The following is a 21,636-nucleotide window of genomic DNA, read 5'->3' as shown; positions in this document are numbered from 1 at the left end:
CCTTTAAGGACATAAAGAGTCTGAAGGACGCTATGCCACATACGGCCCATTGGCCCCCTTCACTATTTCCATGATTGAAGCCTTGGCACCTACCAATTTGACCCCAGCCAACTGGAAACAGCTCTGCAGAGCCACCCTGGTCAGGTGCAACTTAATGTTGAAGTCCAAGTTCTAGGAGTTTTGCCTTGACACAGCTCAGCAGAATGCCCAGGTGGGTCATCCTGAGAAATGACAGTATGTTGACAGGTAAGGGGAATTTTGCAGATGTGCAGAACCAGCTTAATTATGACCCAGGGGTTTACGCTCAGACGGCCACTGCTGCAGTAAGGGCCTGGAAGTCTATCACCAAAGGGCTCCCTACATGCGTATCTCTCCAGAATTGCCCAAGGCCCAAATGAGACGTACCAGGCATTTGTGAATCGCCTGCTGGTAGCTCCAGGAAGGGTGTTCGGTGGTGTAGATCGGGCCATGTCTTTTGGAAAGCAACTAGCATATGATAATGCCAACAAATGGTGCCAGGAGGCAGTTAGGCCTTGGAAGCATAAGCCCTTTAATGTGTCTTAAACTTTGTGAAGACATCAGGGAAGGACAGAAAATAGGTGCAGCCATTGCAAAGGCATTGCACAGTGGTGTCACCACAGGTTCAGGGGCCCACCCGAAACAGGAATGTTCCAAATGTGGCGGGCTAGGACATATCCACCGGAACTGCCTGCTCCAGGGTTATGCACAGGCTTCTGTAAAGGTGGACAGGAAGCCAGCAGGAGTGTGCCCTTGGTGCCAACATGGAAAACATTGGGTGAATGATTACAGTTCCAGGACAGACATCTCCAGTCAGCCATTGGTGCCAGGAAACGGGAGCAGGGGCCAGCCCCTGGGCCCCGCGAGCAACGATGTAAGGGGCAGCAATTCAATTTGTCCCTCAGGGACAAAGGCCATTCATGACCTTGTCTGAGGGAGCCCTGGCAGCAGGGGATTTATTCCCACAGGAATTTATGGGCTGCTGCTGCTCTGACACTGTTAAGCTTCTGCTTGGAAGCAGCAGCATGACCTTGAAAGTTCACATTTCCCCAGGAGTGATTGATGCAGACTATACAGGGGAAATTAAAGTTTTAGGCAGTGCTCATGCCAGAGTTGCAATTTTGCCCCATGAGGCACAAACTTGTTAGTGCTGCTCCCCATGATGAAGACAAAGTTCTTGTATGGCTAGGCAGAGAAAAAGGGTTTGCTTCCACCGGAGAAACCTCTGTTGGGTCGCTGATATGGCAGGCCTCCCTACCTTGGAGTGGAGTATAAAAGGAAAGTATTTCCCTGGGCTTCTAGGCACTGGCGCTGACACTTGTTTCACAGAAATATTGGCCCCCAGATTGGCCCATTACACCCACCATGACCACCCTGCAAGGATTGGGAATGACCCAAAGCCCCTGGTTACCTCCAGCCTACTGGCCTGGAGTGACGAGGAAGAAAATGTCAGTCATGTTACTTCCTATGTGCTACCAGGCCTGCCAGTTAATCTGTGGAGGACGGAGGTTTTGCATCAGATGAGGGCAGTATTAATATCTGGTCAGGAATTAGCTATGCAGCAGATGGAGAGGTACAGCTACATTCCAGGAGAAGGAGTAGGGAAAAGGTTGCAAGAAATTACACAGCCAATCTCTGGAACCTGAGGATAGGAAGGGGCTAGGGCATTTTTTCGTAGGGGCCATTGTGATGGTGGCTAAGGTTATTCTACAGAAAATTACATGGAAAAGTTCAACCGGTTTGGCTTGACCAGTGGCCCCTAAAAACCAGTATGCAGCTTTCCCTGATGATTATTCATTATATGGATGATAGTTTACTGGCCAATCTACTCAGGTGTTGCAATTCTGAGTGTGTAATTAACAGTAGGAGTTAGAAAAAGGACTAGCTATAGCCCCAGAAAAAAACAAATTATTTCTCCCTTTATTTGGGATCAAGATTCAGAATTGTATTGAGTCTCAAAAAGTTTCCATAGCCACAGGAAAGTTGCAAACTCAATGACTTAAAAATTGTTGAGGGACATTCATCGGATGAAATCCAGTTTGAAACTAATGCAGATTTTAAACTGTTTAATAGCTTAAAAGGCAACTCCTCTCCAGCACCCCCCCTAGAGTGCTGACTGGAGGGATGTCAGACCTTATGTAAGGCTGAGATGATCATTGAAGAAGCCCATTTGACCAGGATTACAATGCCCCATTTTTATTTATTGTGGCATTCTCATACACTTACAGGGGTATTTTAGCAGGGGCCTATGTTGTGGGAACATTTGCACAACTGTCCCGCTAAGACAGTTGTACCTTACTGTTTGGTCAGAGTTGATAGAAAAAACCATTAAGAGCAGCCCGACACATTCTGGGAAGGTCCCAGATACCATTATTCCATACACTCAGAAGCAGTTTGTGGTTACTAAATATGGAGGAGACCTGGGCAATACAGTTGAGCACTTTAAATGTTAATTTTAGGGCCCAGTGGCATGGCCTAGTGGCTTAAAGTCCTTGCCTTGAACGCACCAGGATCCCATATGGGTGCCGGTTCTATCCCAACTGCCCCACTTCCCATCCAGCTCCCTGCTTGTGGCCTGGGGAAGCAGTCGAGGATGGCCCAAAACTTTGGGACCCTGCACCTGCGTAGGAGACCCGGAAGAGGTTCCAGGTTCCGGCTTCTGATCTGCACAGCACCGGCCGTTGAGGTCATTTGGGGAGTGACTCAGACTGAAGATCTTTCTCTGTCTCTCCTCCTCTCTGTATCTGAGTTCATAATAAAAGTAAATTTTAAAAAATGTTAATTTTGACAATAATGGTCCCCAAGGACCCTGTTGCATAGTTTATTTTGCATCCTGTTTTTCTGCCAGTAACCTCTTGAACTATTGCCAGAAGCATTAACTATTTTCACTGATGAGTCATCTTATGGTAAGGCAACTTTTGTGATGGCCAGCTTAGCACCAATCCCACATCCTGTCTCCACACAGGTTGTGGAATTGGTGGCAGTTCTTGCAGCCTTTCAAAGGTTTTCTATACAGCCCTTTAATTTGTACACTGATAGTGTGTATTGTCTATTCCCTTCCCGTGCTGGAGACTGCGGGCCAAATTTCTTCCCACTCTGTAGCAGCAGCCCTATTTGCAAAGGCCATGAACCAGCTCGTGGAACAGATAACCCGAGTTATGTTCATTAATAAGTTCTGTTCCGTATCTAAATAGGCATGCTTCTGATGGAACAGCAGGTTGATTTATTGGAGGAGCAGCAGGTGCTATGGGAGATGGTCAGGGCCTTTTGCTCCCCATCATATGCCTTTATGCGTGTAACACCAGTAAGTGCAAAATGCTTCCCAAGCCCAGAACGGCTGTCTGCTCATCTTCAGGAGCCCTGGAATTTAGCTTTTTTGAATTACACTCAGGAATTACAATTGCAAATTCTTGAATGAGACTCCAGTGCCCCCAGTAATGCTTCTCTGCATTATATTCGGAAAGGGGTTCGATATATTTTAAAAGGCAGCTAGCCATTATGACCTCCAGAGCCCCTTTTGCTCATACTTGTCCTTATCCCAGCTAACTGCCTTTGCTGGTATTGTCTCCTGCAGTATTGTGTTAACGTGCGCCTGGTATCCAATTTGCAATCACAGCGGTTACACGATCCTGTTAAATGTAGACCTAGCTGATGGCAGTGCTGCTTATTTTCACTTTATAGCACTTAAACTATAGTGTGTTGTATGTATCCTTTGTGTCTTAAATGGAACTTCTGTCATGTCATTATTGTATTCTATTTGCTTTCCATTTTTCTCACCAAGATCTCTTTGGAGAAGCACCCATCAGTGCATGTATGGGTTGGATCTGGGGGTGGGTCAGGATGAGCCAAGCTGCAGCATCCATGAGTGCACAAGAGACAGGTTGCAGCACAGCCTAGGCTAGGCTGCAACACATAGAAATTAGGGCTATGGGCAGGTCTGGTGGGGGTTATTGGGAGCCACCCCCTACCAGACCACATCACCTGTTAGTGTCATGAAAACAAAGCTCACAGTGGATTAGTCTGAGCTAGGCTGCAACACCCATAGCTCATGCGAGATTGGGCTGGAGCCAAACAGACCAGCAGCTGCCACCTAGTGGTACGTGTTGGTTAGTGCAGGGGACAGAATTTGGCCCTCTGTTAGCTGCCACAAAGTCCAAGATCCCAGAAGAGTTTAAATTGGTCTTCAGATTTGAGGTGATACCCATGACAGATTTAGATTCAAAAATCCAACTTGAGAATAGAACTGGTTGCTTAATTCTAATGACTCTTTGCATTTTGTGAGTATTGGTCCATGACAAACCAGAGCCAAACTAGTCCTTCACCAAGTGATCTGGGTCATCCCAGCCTTGTCAAGTCACTGGTCACAAGCCCGAGTTAAACCATTTTATTCTCCAACCAAGCTTGAGGCCCAGTTTAAGCCTCGACCCAAAAGGTCTCAAACTATCAGTTGCCCTTATATCACAAGATACCCAGGTTCTACCCTTTCTCTGAATACATCGCAAAGCCAGCTTTGAGGAAAGAATTGAGGATCAATGCCACCATGTAAGTCAGAGTTCAACAAGGAAACAAAAGCTACAGGTGTATGATCCAAAGAGCCTCATGTTTGTAAAGCTTTGTCCTCTTGGCACCCATTCAGGGATTAGACAGTCTTTCAAGTTGTAGGGTTCAGCAGTTGCAGCCGTGAACATAATGGCCAACAGAGGACACTCAGCAGCAACAGGAGAAAGCTTAAGCTGAAACCATGACAATTTATGTCACTTAGAGCAAGTGCAGCTGCTCCTGCTGAACAGGATGCCCACAGTATTAAGTACAGGGAATGTTCACAGTAGACCGATACTTGTCCTCAAGCTCAATACAAGTGCTCAGGAGCATAGATGAACCATGGCTGTCTGGGCTGGTTAGGCAAGTCACCCCAGTCATCTGGCATTCACTGGCTTTATTCTCTTGAACAGGAGTCTAAGTCCCAATGCCTCAGAGGCCCCAAGCGCCCCCGCTACTAAATCAGGACCTTCCTACTACTAGCTGAGCACCAGAGACTGGTTCAGAGAAGATCAGGAGTCTTTAGGTAGAATCCACATAGGTTATGTGAATTATGGCACCTATGGGTTAGTGATATTAGTACAGATAATGCACAAGACCCAGATCCTCATTTTCCTACTATGAAGTTGTAGTTATTAATCCACATTTTACTGGTCAGTCCAAGGCAAAATGGAAGCTTGTCCAAGAACAAAGCAAAAGCCACCTGGTGAGATTAAGTTTAGACTGTAATACATCTACTGGTTTTGGATTCCATCATCCTCCGCACCTCCTTCCAAGGAATTTGTTGGGCGAAGACATTGAGTCAGTTGCAAGTTCTGAAATGTGTCTATCCTAGTCTTCAGCTATGGCTCTAGATTTCCAGTGTGAAGACAATATACTTTGCTTCTAACTGCTATGTGAAGCATGAATCCAATTACACAATTGTTACCTGGGGAAAAACATTAATGGCAATAGCTAGTGAATTAGGCTAGAGCTGTAGTCAAATGAAATTTGCATGAGTACAGTCTTCATTGCACCTAAGTGGGAAGAGTTAGAAGAGCTAGACCATGATAGGCCTTTGAGAGGGTTAGGTTCAGGAAGTTCACCACCTGAGAAGCGATTTCCAGTAAGCTGTGTTAAGGTAGGAAGTACTTCTACAACCATTCCATCACCTCTTTTTGCAGTAGAGTTGTAACAGACTTTAGAGCCAACTCTGGGTTTCAAGAAGCCTCAGTGCCCCTCTTTGTAGAGGTAATCTTGAGCAGCCGGCTTTCAGTTTTAGTGTCTTAAGTTGATAACTTGAAGTGGTTATCATGCCATTGATAAGGCCAGAAAATTGAGTGCTTTCTCAGGCAAGAATTTCCACTAAGACACTAACTAGAAACTGGTGGAGGAATCCTACTGGGAGATTATTAATTGGCTAACCAATCAGCCTAGTATTCAAAGTCTGAATTGTCAATATTAGGGAAGTTATGTACTAGCAGAAGTAGTCCTGTACAACTACCCTCAACTGGTTGTAAGCGAAACCAGAGGTCGGAAACTAGACTAACGACAGTCCAGCGTTTCTTCACATTGAATATTCTTCCCACCCTCAGTCGATCAGAGGCAAAAGCACACATGACTAGCTCACAACTGAGCCTGTCACCTTTCTACATTAAGATTCCTCTCAATGGAAGCTTTCCAGGGATCATACTTGAGTCACTGTGCGAGACAGGCAGGACTTTGTGGAACAGGAAGTGACTGTCCCATCAGTCGTCTTCCTGCTGGGCAGGATAGGCATGACACACACCTGGCTAGTTTTGGCCTAAGAGGAAAAGCTTGCCTTTTAGGAGTGTGTAGCCTAGAAGATGCAGAAACTTAAGATGCGTCATCTCTAGCTTAAGTGAACTCATTCTAAGGCCATTTTAGTTGTTCAGAACACTTCATCATACGTCAAGTAATTCCCAGGCTGAGATAAGGAAACAACCCAAGACTCAGCATTTTCCCTCTGGAATGACAGACCTACCTAGCTTATGGAGGTGGTGTCTTCAGTTGATCTAATACATAAAAGCATGTAGAATGGGAGCATGCAAAAGAGCACGCAAAGGCTTAGTAACTCTTGCATGCTATTCCCCATCCATGTTCGTGTGATGTTCCAACATTGGCCGAGGGCCCATTCTCTGGGTTTAGGTGTTCACAACTCCAGGGTCACCGAGGGAGACAACACTGCTCTTTGGCCATAAGCAGCACTGAACACACTCTGGTGAGTAATGTCCAAATGATAGGTTTATAAAGGTCTAAGAGAGGGTAAGGGTCTGCCATGATAGCATAGTGGTTAAGGGCCTCGCCTTGCACATCTGGGATCACATATGGGTGCCGGCTCTAACCCCGGCAGCTCCACTTCCCATCCAGTCCCTGCTTGTGTCCTGGACACAATGACAGCCCAAAGCCTTGGGACCCTGCACCTGTGCGGAGACCCAGAAAGTTTCTGGCTCCTGGCTTTAGATCAGTGCAGCACCGGCCGTTGGGGAGTGAAATCAGCAGACGGAAAAATCTTCTCGCCTCTCCTCTGTATATCCGCCTTTCCAATAAAAGTTTGTACCATAGGAACAGTAGCAGGACCTGGGACTCTGGGCACTCAAGATATTCCTGGTCTTTCTGTACACCATCTCTCAAAAACTGGCCAAAGGGAAGGATAAAACTTTTCTGATGATCCAGGAGACCTTTGAAACAAAATCTTGATCTCGCCCGTACACACGTTCTTGAGATACTTATGCTCCGAATAGACGCCACAGTAGCACTGTAAAGCTTTCAATCCTTCAATAAAGAGCTGTTCATTAAGTTTAAAAAAGGAGGTCACATTCTATATACAGGATTGGAAGTCACCCCAGACCAGGGCAGCCAAGCTCCAGGTCACACCCACCAGGTAGCAGGCAAAGACCTGGGGATGATTTCCCACACCCCATTTTATTTTTCCTAGAGGCATTACCATGATCCTGCATGCTCACTAGCAGTGAGGGGCTCAAATACTCGAGATCAGCATCATTACAATGAAGTAGATTTAAGGTTTGAAACAGAACACGAAGGGGATAGTATGTAGGTAGTTAGTATGTAGTTAATGAGTAGCCACTACCCAGTTGCTGGACCCCTCTTTGCTCTGTAGTCTAGGTTTGTTCCCTTCTGTTGAAGGGCAGGTAGACAAGAGCAACGAGTTCCCCTTAAAGCTCATGAATCGTGCAAGACACGGTCCACTTTAGGACAGGAGAAGCTGAGGAGACCAATCCCTTAACTAGGATCTTTCAACTCTGATTTGTGTCAACTCCAGATAGACAGCTGGCTTTTATGCCAAGCAGCTCTTTGGTAACAGCTTTAAGCAGATGGGAAAGGTTGGGTCATTCACGATAACATAGCTTGGGAATGACCTGCTGGCCAGATACAGGGTCTTCATCTGAAGTCTAAGTAGCCAAACATCCTGAAATAGCCAATGGCTACAAGATGTGAAGGATGGGTGGGCTACTGGTACTTAGGAACAATAGGATATGGTGAGAAGATGAAGCTTTTCACATGCAACTGTCCAGAACCAGAGAAGCCTGCTAGCTACCAATTAAGTTGAAAGATCAGGTAATTGGTATAACACCTTGTCAAGAGCAGGCCTATAGCATGTAACCAAGTACTTCTGATCTGGACTTCAAGGAAGGACCGAGTCATGGTTCTAATTTGACAGTTTAATCTGTCACATGTCCACCTACTTTTGTAGGTCATGGAAGGATTTGTCACTGTCATGCATGGTGACACCAGGTGACAGGTGGGTGGAGTAGACCGACTCATGGCCTATGCATCAAGTCTCATGCATATTTATGTCTACCTCTGGCAATAAAACTTCAGTTCATAAGAACTGGGACTAGTACTATTTCAACACCCAGGAGGAGTTAATGTGAGAATAAGCTATCAGTTACCACCAGGTCACACATCTGGGTAACTTGGGCCTTACTGAAGTCATGCTACTTTAGCTCAGGACTACGAAGGATGCCTAAGGTTAATTTAAGCAACTGCATTGTGGGAATGGTGGCCAAAGCTTTACTTGGGCAAGCCACTGGAAGCTCGTCTCAAGACTGACCAGAAGTAATTCAAGATGCTCTTGCAGATCTGTGCACGTCAGCAGGTTCTGCCAGTGGGCAGAAACTCAGCATGAGCCCAACAGTAGGGACTTGGCAGAACTTAGCCTTTCAGTGTCTGTGGCAGTGTTTGTGGCAGTTTAGGAAACTGCTCCATGAACTTAAGTGTGATTTCCTTTGTCAGAACCAGCAGTTAACTGATGATCCCAAGACATCTTTCCACACGAACTGTGAACCACTTAACCTGTGTCAGTGAGGTGAACTTAAAGCCACACCAGATTCTTCTTACTCCTCCATCATTAGGAAAGTCATCGCTTGAAGCAGTCTAGGCAAGGAAGACACTTGAGCTCAAAAGGGAAGTCGTGTTAGGCAAGAATCCGAGCTTCTACAACCATTAGGTTTCTTAGGATTTAGATCAATAGGCCCTGATAGTCCAGGGGCTTAGCAGCCAGTTCAGACAGGCCATAGTGTGAGTGACACTAAGTGACGGTGACAGTCATTCACAGGACTCCAGGTCATTGTTTTGTAGTAGCACTGTTTCTAGCCAAGTAATGCCCTCACTAAAGCCATGATCTTAGCTATGAATCCCTCGTGATACCCCTAGACTTAAGTCATTGTTCAACACCTTCCCCTCGGAAGGATGGCCAATGCAGAGAAGTCAGTTACAGACCTTTGACCTCCTGTTAACTTGGTTCCACAAGAACCGACTCTGCCGCTTCACACCATCTGAAGTCGTCAATTTGTCCCTACCATTAATGGACCATTCCTAAGGGAGGTGTTGTGCATGCCTGTAGAACAACCTCATCTCCATGGTCACCATAACCATTAATATACATGAGAACAGCTCTGCTGGTTACCCAGCTGTAGGACTTCTGCTGGCTAGCATCAAATTAAACCTCAACTAGGTCTTTCTGCCAGTAGTAAAGTACTTTAATCAACGTAGTTATAAGACATGTGTTCTCAGCTTTTCAGACTCGAGACAACTCCAAAGGCAGCTTGCCTCTACAGATTCAAGTTCACCTAGTTCCTCCACCTCTGGTTAGCAGTGCAATCCTGAGAGCCAATTAACCAAGCTGTGTTCTCCACCCTCTTCCTGGTTTAGGTGTCCTTAAGTTACCACTGGACCTTTGCACTCTGGCTTCCAAAGACATGCCAACCTCCTGTCTGGATTGTCTCAGCTGGTGGGATAGGTTAACAGATTCCTGCCTCTCGAGTAGGTAAATGAGTCTGCAGCCTCGGAGGCAGGCGGCAAGTCATGATTCTAAATGAAAGGTCATCTTGCATTTGAAACCGCAAGCTTGTAGCATTACAACTTGAGCCCTGGTTCCTGACTTCAGCCTCAATGGCTGTGAGGCAGGCCAAAGGTTACAATGTCACATTCATATTGTATTTGATACCAGATGATTCATCCACAGGTATTTGTTGCCTCCAGGAGCAAAGCCAGCCCAGCTGTTTCGAGATCTAGTGCAGGTTCCGTCCACTTACAGCAAGTAGGGTGGGGTGGGGAGGGGGTGTCACAGTAAGCATGTATAGACCCACTAACTTCTCCTATTGATGCAGATGCTTAGTATTTTAATTGACCGTTATGTGCACCCGACTTCAAGTCTTAGTAAGCCATAATTGGGTCAAAATCCCTGCTTGTTTATAATGCCAAACATAGCACATAGCTGAAGAGCATATTACAAACTCAGTTTCAGAAGCAGGAGCTATGGGGTTTCTTGCACACCACCAGGAGCTGAAAAGGTTGAGGCATAGGTTGAACAACTGGTCTCCAGGGCCTCACTACCCAATCATTGCAATCCCTAACTTTAGTTACTTGTGGAACAGCAAGTTGTACTTTGTCCTGAGGACCAGAATCTAAGCCACAAAAATCCAAGGTTCATCTTAGAAGCTTCAGGTATGGGGAAGCTTCAGGTATGGAGGAGCCCGAGTCTGGCAGGTGGCTCGCTAGTAATAACCTAGTAGAGGACCCACATGAGGTGCGAGATACACATTGGCAGTGGTACTAGGGTTTACCACAGGAGCATCTTTTGTAAGGATATCCATAGCCTAGGTAGTTTACATTCCAGTTCTGGAGTATCCTTGAGTCTTACTCGAGTGGACAAGAATAATGCAGCCAAGTATAGTGGTTTCAGACGATCAGACTGTGTCCAAAACATTAGGAGATAGGGGCCCCAGGTTTGTTTACAGCCATGCAAACATGATCAATAGCCACTCAAGGGACATGGAGATGTGCACTACACTTGTGTATCAAAACTTTATCTCCTTCGCACCTGCATTGCATTGGGCTGACGAGCCTTCACTTGTCTGAGTGGCCCAGTTAGGTGACACAGTGTGTGCATGTGGACCACACCTTAGCATGGCTTGCAGGGCGAGTGCCAAGTCTAAGTCTTGGCTCCCGCAGCTTTCCAGAACACTGTCTTGGGCAGGTATTGTGACGTTTGTCCTGAGGCCTATGGGATTGGCTATCAATATGATAAAGGCTTCAGAAAATAAGTCGCAGAACTGCCCAGCTGAACATAGGAGTTTCAACTCCAACTGTGAGGACAGGAGATGTAGGAAGGGCTCTTTTAGTTGCTCCTTTTTTGTTTTGACCCTTTTTAGGTATTCTAAGCAAGTGCTTCAAAGCCTAAGTTGCTGCATAAGCCAAAAGCCACAATGGTATTTTCCAGGCATCTTCCTTCCCACTTAGGGTTTGACCTTGCCTACAAGCTCACACAATGATACCTGTTAACGAACCTCCATGTAGGAAAGGTTTCCTTTCCCTCTCGTGCAGTGCTCAAGCCTCTGACTTAAGCAGGAGTGTGCCCAAGACGCCAAAGTTTAGACACAAGGAGGCACCCTAGTGGAGAGGTTAGGAAAGCTGATGTGTGCACCGATAAGGCTTTGAGCATTCCCCTCAAGGAATGCTCAAACAAGGACTGGACACTCTCAACTCCCAGCCAGGACTCCTTGCTCTGCTCCTGGTGGCTGTGCAACTGAGTGTTGTCATCGATACTTCAACACCTTCAGACACATCTAGGTCTAATTGGTCATCATGAGGCCCTGGAGTATAAGGATTCTTTCTGCAGTCTGCTCATTATATCTTCAACCCTTTAGACCAAGAAACAGGGTTGAGCTGTTGGCTACCAGTCACAGCCTCCTGATCACAGGCATTACTTAACCTTAACACCTAGCATTACAACTCACCCTTAGGCTTTAAGACCTGCTAGAAGGGCCCAACTCTCCAATTCATTAAAAATCCACCTGCCAGACACTCAAATCTGACCTTTATGTGATGTTTGGCAAAAATCCTTGTGCTTTTATTTCGTACAGAATTTAATTAGTTGCCAAACATATGGCTCCTTTACAAAAAGGAATTTTGGGAACACAAGCCAGAGCAGGTTGGTTTCACCGAGTGAAGATTCAAGTAACGAAGGTTCATATTTTCTGTTGAGACCTTGTTCTAATTCCACTGTAGTCCCACCCGAGACCCATACCTATGACACTTCACTGTCATGGAAGCCACTCAGCTCAGTCCTGCATAAGCGACAGTAACAAGATCAGGCCCAGATGTGAGTTTTTCCGAGTTTGGTGGCGGGAGGTGGGGGGAGTGTTATGATGTCATGTTGGGTGTTTCCCTCATCAGGAGCTGAGGCTAACGGGCCTGCATCTTTGCAAGAAGCAGAAGTAGCAGGCTTACTGGGCACTTCACTACCTCCATGCCTCACATTTTCTAGCCTTTAAAACAGGGACAAGCCCACCTAGTACACATCCTCTGCACCTACACTGGACCACCATATTTGCTGTACAGCAAAAAGCCAGGGACTTAAAACTTACACTCCAATCCAACAGGACATTCTTGGGTCCCTCTGCAAGTCAAGGGGTTCTAATTAAGGCAGCTTGATCTGGTCCTTTCCCTTCTAGATTTAACATGATCTTCAGGTATGATGTTCACCTGGCTGTGGCTTCCACAACTGCTGTCAATCAACATAGTTACTACATTTTAGTGTTCCTTTGAAGCACTTTTCCACTATAGGAATGGTTTTCCACTTTGATTCAGTGTGTCAATAGCTACAGCCAGTTTGTTAGGCACATAGCCACTGGCCTTGAGAGGCTCTAGGCAGACAAGCAGAAGAACTGAACTCAGAGCTGAGCAGTTTGTTAAGCTACACACAGAACAGATGCTTTGATTTTCAAGCCAGTGTAGACAGGAAATAAACCAAGATTCAAGCTAACTGCGAGCCCAGTGGCCTAGGAACAGACAACATAGCCAGGACAGCATTCGGCTGTTTATACCCCAGCGCATCAATTGGCAATGTGGCCAGCTGACTTACAGGAGGAATCCTGCTCAGATTCATTGCTTAGGAGGCTGGAGGACTCAGCCCATTTTCTGTAGTTGTAACTCGTATAACTTGCCTCTCCACAGAGCTATACAGTTAGCCACGAAGGCACCAGATGAAAGCTCACACTGTAGATGGTCTACTTGGGTCCATATCTGGTAGTTAACTGCACCCTTCATTAGGTGGCAACATTCAACTGAGTTTTGGTCTATTGGTGTGCTTCTAGACTCAAAGTTGCGTATTTACATGGCACTGCAGTGTCTAAGGTTTACAGTAGGACTGCTTGATACCAAGCCTCCTTACCATTACACCAAACCACCCTTTGAACACCGAGTGCAGCGAGGTCACTAACATGCCAGGTCTGGCAAAGTGGAAAGATTCTGCTATCAAGAGACCCGAGTGTGGATGAGGACTCTGGGCAATCAGCTGAAGCTGCTTTTTATCAGCCATGGAGAAGTGAGGCCAAGCACGGCCACATCCCAGCTTCACCTGTGGTTGCTTCTCTGGCTGACCACCCCCTCTACCTACTGTAGCCATTTTATTAGCACTATTGCTTGTGAGACACAGCTTCAAGGTCCCACAGGCAAGCAACTGTCACGTTGATTACCAGCCAAGAACCACACTCCTTGTTTAGAGCCTCTACATGCAGGCAAGGAACCATGCTGTCCCATTTCCCACAGATGGGCTGCCCTGGAATGGAGATGGCAAGGAAAAGTGCTGGTCTTACACACTTGAGCACATTGAGGCAGTTAGGGGTGTTGGGGTACAGTCTAATTTTTAGGCCGCTGCTATGGTTAGCCTACAAGGTCAGCAGTCCTAATGCATGTTACAGGACAACTGTGAGCCATCACTGTCAGTTACAGCAAGCCCTGTTCTGTCCACTTCATCCCCCTTTCCCTGTGAGGAAGGCAGCTGATCACTCTTCCCATCAAGCCTAAGAGCTTTCCGCACTGCTACATTTGCCATCACCGCTAACCAAAGGTTGCCCTGATCACCGTAGCTTTGCCTGACATTAGAAATTTTTTCAGGCAAGAGAAACTGAACAGCCCAAAACGAGGAACTCCTCCCCACCAGCAGGTGGGAAGGTGAGCTGCCACCAACAGCCTTTCCCGTCATCCAGTGGCTGCTGTGAGCACTGAGCCCCTGACGTGAACACAGCAGCGGACTCAGGCTTTTGCTTCTCAGTGTCTGGAAGAAGGCCTCTCCCTCCCCCAGAACGTAGCTAAAGTGCTATTACCGTTTCCTGTCAGGAACTAAAACACACCCCGTCTTCAGGTTTAGCAAGTAGCTTGATAGCCTGCTTTTGCCACTCTTGCCAGCTGGGTTTAATTCTGAGTAAGAAACAGAAGTCAAACTGCTCCTGAACCTTAGGCTGGAGGCAAGACTTGTAGACTTACATCTGCATTAAAAGTCATTCCTTAGTTCAGAGAGTTCCTGGAAGTTTTACTTAACTATCCTAACACTAGAGGTTAGAACATCCAGCAATCCCTTGAGGAGATGTGAAGACAAGCTAAGTAGGGAGACAGGATCACAGCTTAGGTTTTAAGAATTCCTTTTAGAGACCAAAGCCTAGTGTAGTTTTCATGCCTTGAGGCAGAGTAGGACTTCAAGAAGCTTTCACCACTTTCTCTAAGGAGTTTTTCTGCCTGTAGGAAAGATTAGCTTCCCCATCTTCAAGTTCTTTGATCTCTCTGCTTAGCTTTCTAGTGGTTTATGTTTGTTCATCTCTCAGTTCTATAACCTATCCAAAATCTTCCTTGAAGTCTTCCAGGAGCCCTTCCATTCCCCACCCCACAATATTGAAGAATCTTCTACCCAACAGGGTGCCTAAAACACTTGGGATGCTGCTCCCAAAGCCCAAGCGACTGACCGCCACCCACACCAATAAAGCACCCAACAGCCCACTCCCAGCCTCTTTTTTATATACTCACAGCCCCGCCTTCGTCGGAGATGCCGACCAATAAAAAGACTAGGGCTACTTCTGCCCTGCAATTGACCCCATGTAGTCTGCAGGTGAGTAAAGAGCTCCCAGAACCTAAAACCCAGGTGACCCAGGGCAATTTTTTTCCAGGCCTCCTGAATTATGCATGCATTTCTGTCTCTCTCTTTTCAGGCCTCCTGCATTAATCAGACATCTCTCTCTTTCTGCTTTTTTTTTTTAACTTGTAGAAAAAAAAAAAAAGATGCTGATCTGTTACAGATGTATTTGGAGAAACAGCTGAGAGCATCCATGAGAAGCAGCTGAGTCAACTCCCCCTCTAGCTGTTGGTGCTAACATGGAAGATGACAGTGTGTCCTAAAGAAATTCAGAAAAACAAAGTACTCTTTGAGCAGACACTGGTGTTGGAGTCAAAGCTAGGACCCCTCAGCCCATGCCACTTACGGTCTTCCCAGGCCTGGGAGCCTCATTCTGGCTTTCTCACTCCCCATTATGCTGTAGAAGCAAGGAAATCAGCGAGGAAGTTCAGGGGTGTGGCTGCAATGCTTAAAGTGTGTGCTAGAAAGCAGAAGTCTCTGGATACTCAGCGGCTTTATTATTTCGCTTTCTCTAGAAAGCCAAATAGCACTTTTGTGGGCAAAAAAAATGAAAAGCATTATCATATGTAAATCAAGATCACAGTGGCTCTAATCACTACAAAGGATGCGCCTTAATAAATCAGGGGAGAAGAACCAAATCTTCCTTCCAGAAAGAGCTGCAGTAAAATAGGGGCAGCTGCTCCCCTTCAGCAGGTGCTGTAAGTTCCCTTCTGCTCCAGGGGAACTTAAGAGAACTGAGAGGAGAAGGGAAAATTTACAATTTTGCCAAGAAGAATGTGGTAGACACTCCCCTAAGTGAGTTGGGTCAGAATCCCCAGTAGTAGTCACATTGTTATGTAGCCTTGACTTGATGTGCTGAGGAAAGCAGCCATCCTGTGCTGCATTTGCTCACAATGCCAAGCTCCAATCTCCTGGCAAGAAAAATACATTGAGGAATGTTTCACAGGACTCCACTCAGTGTTCACGACAGTTCATTGGAATCTTCAAAATAAAGCAAAGGATAAGAATAGGTCACATACTCAAACTAAGGAGATTTGGTGACAAGACTCAAGGTCACATCCTGGATGGGACTCTGGGACTGAAAATTACATGCAACGACCCCCAAAAGTTCATGCAAAATGCATATCATGAGGAAACTACGTTGGCTTTCAAAAACTTTTGCAACATAATAAGTTTATCTCAGTTCCATTTTTCTGTGAACTTTTATGGCTTATTTTTGCATTTGAAAAACTGGGTGAAACCCAAATAGTTTCTGGGATTTAGATGAAGGAATGCAAAAGCAGACCACTTACTTTGACAAATATACCACAGTTGTGTAGATGTTAAGAACAGTGAAAATGGTGTGACAGGAATACAAAATTCTCCTCACTATCCCTACAAATGTTTTGTTAGTTAAAACTTGAGGCATAACATAAGATGCCTCCCATAAATTTGGAATAGATTTCTGGCCCTAGTTGTGTTTACAGCTTCCTGCTAACGTGGACTCTAGTAGGTAATGGTTGACATAGTTAGGTTCTTGCTACCATGGTGGACACCCCAGATTAGGTTCCGGGCTCAAGACTTCTGCCTCCTGCCCAGCCATCCCAGGTTTTTGATGAAATCTGTTACTCTCTGCCTCTCAAGTAATTATTTTTAAAATTTAAAATTATTTGAATATAGAACAATATTTGCTTTCAAGAAAAAAGAACAAAAAAAGGAAATATAGTATAAAATGTGCATTATCTTTTAAAAATAACACAGGAGACTCGGTGTGGGTATTGTGGGGCAATAGGTTAAGCCAGTGCTTGGGACATCCATGCCCTATATCAAAGTGTCCCATTTAACTCCTGGCCACTCTGGTTCTGATCCAGCTTGTTCGTGTGCCTTGGAAGGCAACAGACCATGGCCCAAGTGCCACCCTTGCAGGAGACCTAGAGAGAGTTCCTGGCTTAAGGTTTCAATGGCCTAATCCTAGCTGTTATAACCCTTTGCGGGGGTAAACCGCAATGGAAATTATCTGTCCCTCCACCCTTGTCATTCTTTAAAAATTAACAATAAACAAATAATAGCCCTTTAAAGAAGAATGACATAAGCCTTGAAACAATATTGCCAAATATGATTTAAACAGAAATGTTTAATGGTTTTTTTAAACCAAATAGTATCTTTAAAAGTAACAAGAAATAAAAAATACTGTAGGAGACACAGTCATTAGCAATTAAGAAACATGGGCTTTCAAAGTGGATAAGCCAAGGTTTCAATCCCAGCTCTACTAGCTAGTTAACCTGAGGTTCAGTTTGTTCATCTGTGGAATGGCGTTAAAAACTAGGGCTTACTCACAGGGCTGCTAGGAGGGTTACTCAGGGTTCTGCTTGAAAATCATCTAGATCAGTTGATGACACACACACACACTGAGCCCTAGCACCTGGATCTGTTCTACATACCACACATCTTGACTCACTTCATTCTTGCCCCAATCCTTATTGGCCTTTATATTTCACATGTGCAATCTGAGCCATAAGAGAATGAGTAATTGGCCTAAGGTAACACAGCTGGGGTACAAGAGCCAGACTGAAACCCAAGCAATCTGGCTCTGAAATTCATGCCTTGAGCCAGCACATTGTATGGCATTGCCTCCTTGTCACAAAGGGAAACATTTTCTCTTGTACTAGAAAGGAAGAAGCAATAGGACAGAAAGAGCTATCTTCATAAAGGGGGCCATTTCAGCCCTTGTGTGGAGTTGCAAATGAATAAAACAGTGCAGAAATGAACTCAGAACAATATCAAACCCAAGTCCATGGGCTGACAGTGGTAGCACTTACATCTTCAGACACAAAATTTTCAGAAAAAAAAAATTTAAAGATTTATTTTTATTGGTAAGTCAGATACACAGAGAGGAGGAGAGACAAAGAAGATCTTCCATCCGATGATTCACTCCCCAAGTGAGCACAACGACCAATGCTGCGCCGATCCGAAACCAGGAGCCAGGAGCTTTTCCAGGTCTCCCACACAGGTGCAGGGTCCCAGTGCTTTGGGCTGTCCTCGACTGCTTTCCCAGGCTACAAGCAGAGAGTTAAATGGGAAGTGGGACAGCCAGAATTAGAATCTGCACCCATATGGGATTCCGGCAGGTTCACTGCACTGGGCCCTTGAGAGAATTTTCATCAAACATACAATGTTACAAAAGCAAAACAAAACAAAGCTGTTCAGTAAGTTCCTCCCTACTGGCTTGTTTCAGTATTTTGTTGATTGATTTCCTGAACTGAACACTCAAATACCAGCTAGTCCAGTTCAAAACTGGACACGTGACAGTCTTTACTGTAGAAGAGTCAGCCAGCATTCCACAGTGACTCATCATTCTCCAGGATGGAAAGATGAGGCCCTGGACCAAGCCTGAGGTAGTGTTTTTGGTAGCTCCCCCGTTTCCCAGCCTACGTAGGTGACAACCACAAAGGCACCAGCCTGCCTTGGGCTCCTAAATTGACCAACATATCTCTACTTTACTACCAAACTAAGTGGTTATTTCAGCCATACGTTGGCTCACTTAACTTTCCCTCCTCCTCTAGAAAGTGAATATTGATAGACACATATTTGTGCATAAGAACACCCAGGTTCAGAGGGATTGAACAACTTTCTCAAGTTGTGCAGCTAGCGAGAGACAGAATTAGAGCAAGAATTTAGACCTAGGTAGCTTGAGTTCCAAGGACCCTCCCTTGAAAACTCAGTGCTCTTGTCGGGTTCAGAAATTGATTTAAGGGGGGAGTTATGGGGTGGCAGAACAAGTATCAATTTCTATGGCTCTGTTATCCTTTCCTCCATTGAGGATGAGAAAAAAGTGATGGAAGAGAAAAATTCTCTTTGTATCGCATGAGCTGTCCTTCGGGACTGAGGAACAGGGTTGCGAAAGCATTCCTACATTTAGTACAGAAGTTTTTGTTCCCATTCTGTTATTTTTGAGCCAAGCTGAACTTCAGAATCCTACCCTGCTAGCCTTGTTCTTTCTTGTCTCTCATTTCACTGCTCCACCTTGCCCCCAACCAAAACCTGAGTCAGTGAGAGGGGAAGCAGAGTACGGCAACAGGGTTTGTGTAAGGAACAGGTCTAGTTCCAGTCTTCACTCCTTTTCTGACCTGGACTATTTTCAGTGGATTATTCTCCCAGAACTGACTGCTGCTCTCACCACATCCTGGGCTTACCTAGGCCTGAGGACTTGCCAGCTCAGGAGAACAAGGGCAGCCAGGGGAGCAGGTGGTGGAAGTGGTCCTGCCCACGCTGGCACAGCAGGAAGAGCTCTGTGCTCATGATCTGCCCCTTGGAGGCTTGGGTTTGGGACTGTATACCTCAGTGTTCAGATGAGGCTGGTGGAAGTGCATACACAGATACAATATGCAGCACAATTGTTTGGTCTGGTCCTGCCAAGGCAATGGCGAGCAGGAATTCAATTTCAGTACATCTAGAGCAGGCTAATTTTTCAGTTGATGATTGTGTATAGTCCACGAATGATGTTATAAATATCCAGATGGCCCTTAGCAGAATATAAAGGTTCTCTACCCCTGTTTTATATTATTAATATGATACATAGCTCCAGAATGCACAAGCCTGATCCAGAGTATATATGGAAATAAAAATATCCAATTCTGTGTCATACCTATCTTTCTGTAGCTCCTGCTTAAGATGCAAAGGAGGCTGCAGGTTCTACAGTCTCATGTTGCCCATGAAGACTTTTTCTTGATCCTTTTCCTTGTCAGCATCCACCTCTCTAACTTAACCCCTGACTCTCAGCAGCCCTTTGCTCCACCTTCTGTTTCCATAGTGTCTGGAACCACTTTGTTTTCTTTCTTTCTTTTTTTTTTTTTTTTCAACAAGTGGCAGTAAATTTCTTAAAATAGTTGGTCAACTTCGGCATCTGCAATGCTGACTTCCACTTCCACTCCTGGCTCAATGCTGATGGAGGTTATCTGCTTCACAATCTCAGAAGGACTGTGCAGGTCGATGAGCTGCTTGTGGATCCTCATCTGGAAGTGGTCCCAGGTCATGGACCCTTCCCCACAGGGTGTTTTTCTAGTAGTGATTCCCAAAGTCTTGGTAGGCATCTAAACTGGTCCTTTCACTTTCAGAATCTTCTCCTTTGCTCCTCTGAGTAAGTCGGCACATACCTTCTCCAGGGACTTGACATTGCGGCTGGTCAGCATGATCCTGATGTGAATGGCCACCTCAGGCCCCACAGGAGTCCTGCCCGTATCCTTACAAGCGGTGGCTGCGGCGCGGCTTCCGGATTGACTTGTTCCTCAGTGTGGGTGAGCAGCAGTGAGTCAGGAGCAGGAGAGCCCGACACAGGCTGCCCGGCATCGGCAACAGCGTCTTCCCAAAAGCTAGACCCACTTCCTAAACTACCCTTCCCACTGCATCTGGAGTATTCTTTCTAATATGCAGACCCTTCTCTGACTCCCCGCCATAGCTAGGATAAAGGCAAACTACGTGTCATGCCTCCACCCCTGCATAACAAAATAGAGGAGCAGGCATTTAGTGCTTGCCTCTACCTTCCACCAGTCATTCAAAGCCATTTGTGTATAATCCCCTTATAGTTTTCTGTTGCCCTTCCTTCTTCTAGTACATTCCCCTCTCTGTTTCATCTCCACACCCACCTGGTTCCTTCTTAGTCCTTTTTCAAGGATCAATGACATTCTGTCTTCCAAAAATATTTCTCTGCTAGATGCTCATATTAGTGCATTCATTGTGCTACCACAGAATACCATGAACTATGGCTTATTGATGACGAATGTATGCCTCATGATTTTGGAGGCCAGAAAGTTCAAAGTCAAGGTGCCAGCAGCTTCAGGGTATGATGAATCAGGTTCACAGATGGCACCTTTATGCCATGCTTTCATATGACAGAATGAGCCAGGGAGAGTTTGCAGGTCTTTTTTATAGGGCCATTAATCCCATCTTGAGGTCTAGGCCCTTATGATCTAATCACTTCCCAAAGACCTTTCACCCCAGTGCCATCACCTTCAGAGATGTTTCCAACATATGAACCTAGAGGGGAGGACACAGACATTCAGGCCATGGCTAGCCATGAAGACCTTTCCTGTTGGAGCACAATGCCAACACAGCTCTGATCCTAGCCTGTTGTCACCATCTATTCATCTGCTTCCTTCACCAGCACTGGGCTCATGGAAGGCAAAGTGTCTTGATGACCTCTGTATCCCCAGCCCTATAGGAGCTCCTGACCAAGATTTGCCTGCCCAATCACACTTGTTGAGGAGATTAAGGGATGAAAACAATCCAGGTGGCTATATCTTGAAGGCTCCATAGTTGATAGCCTGAAATGGGGTAACTGACTATTTTTAAAGGAGTAGATAGATCAATAAAACCCATAAGAAATAATCAAGCATTCCCAGGGTCAACTTTAGTAGAAACAGTGTTCACTTAGACATCTGCATGTGCGAGGGGCATGAATCACTTCAGAGTCCAGAGAGAACCACTATAGGAGAAGACAAGTGAGCATGGGTGGCCATCAATCTGACTTACAGTGACCTGGTACAATGGAAACTAAGCTCACTTTCCTCTCCTATATTCCGGTACTGCCAGTCACTGGCCACACCACTCAGTGCCAGGTGGCCAGAGTGCCAGTGATAGAAAACCATCTAAGTCAATCTCCCTGGGTGTGG

General features: G+C 45.7%; 1 pseudogene; it reads right to left on the bottom strand.

The window, feature by feature from the left end:
• Positions 1 to 19,845: 19,845 nt before the first annotated feature.
• LOC121147321 lies at positions 19,846 to 20,253 on the bottom strand (annotated as a pseudogene).
• Between the last annotated feature and the right edge of the window lie 1,383 nt (positions 20,254 to 21,636).

The sequence above is a fragment of the Ochotona curzoniae genome, unplaced genomic scaffold (assembly GCF_017591425.1).
Source record: "Ochotona curzoniae isolate NIBS_2020 unplaced genomic scaffold, NIBS_Ocur_1.0 scaffold_4506, whole genome shotgun sequence".
Classification (NCBI taxonomy): domain Eukaryota; kingdom Metazoa; phylum Chordata; class Mammalia; order Lagomorpha; family Ochotonidae; genus Ochotona; species Ochotona curzoniae.
This window is presented reverse-complemented; position numbering and strand designations above follow the sequence as displayed.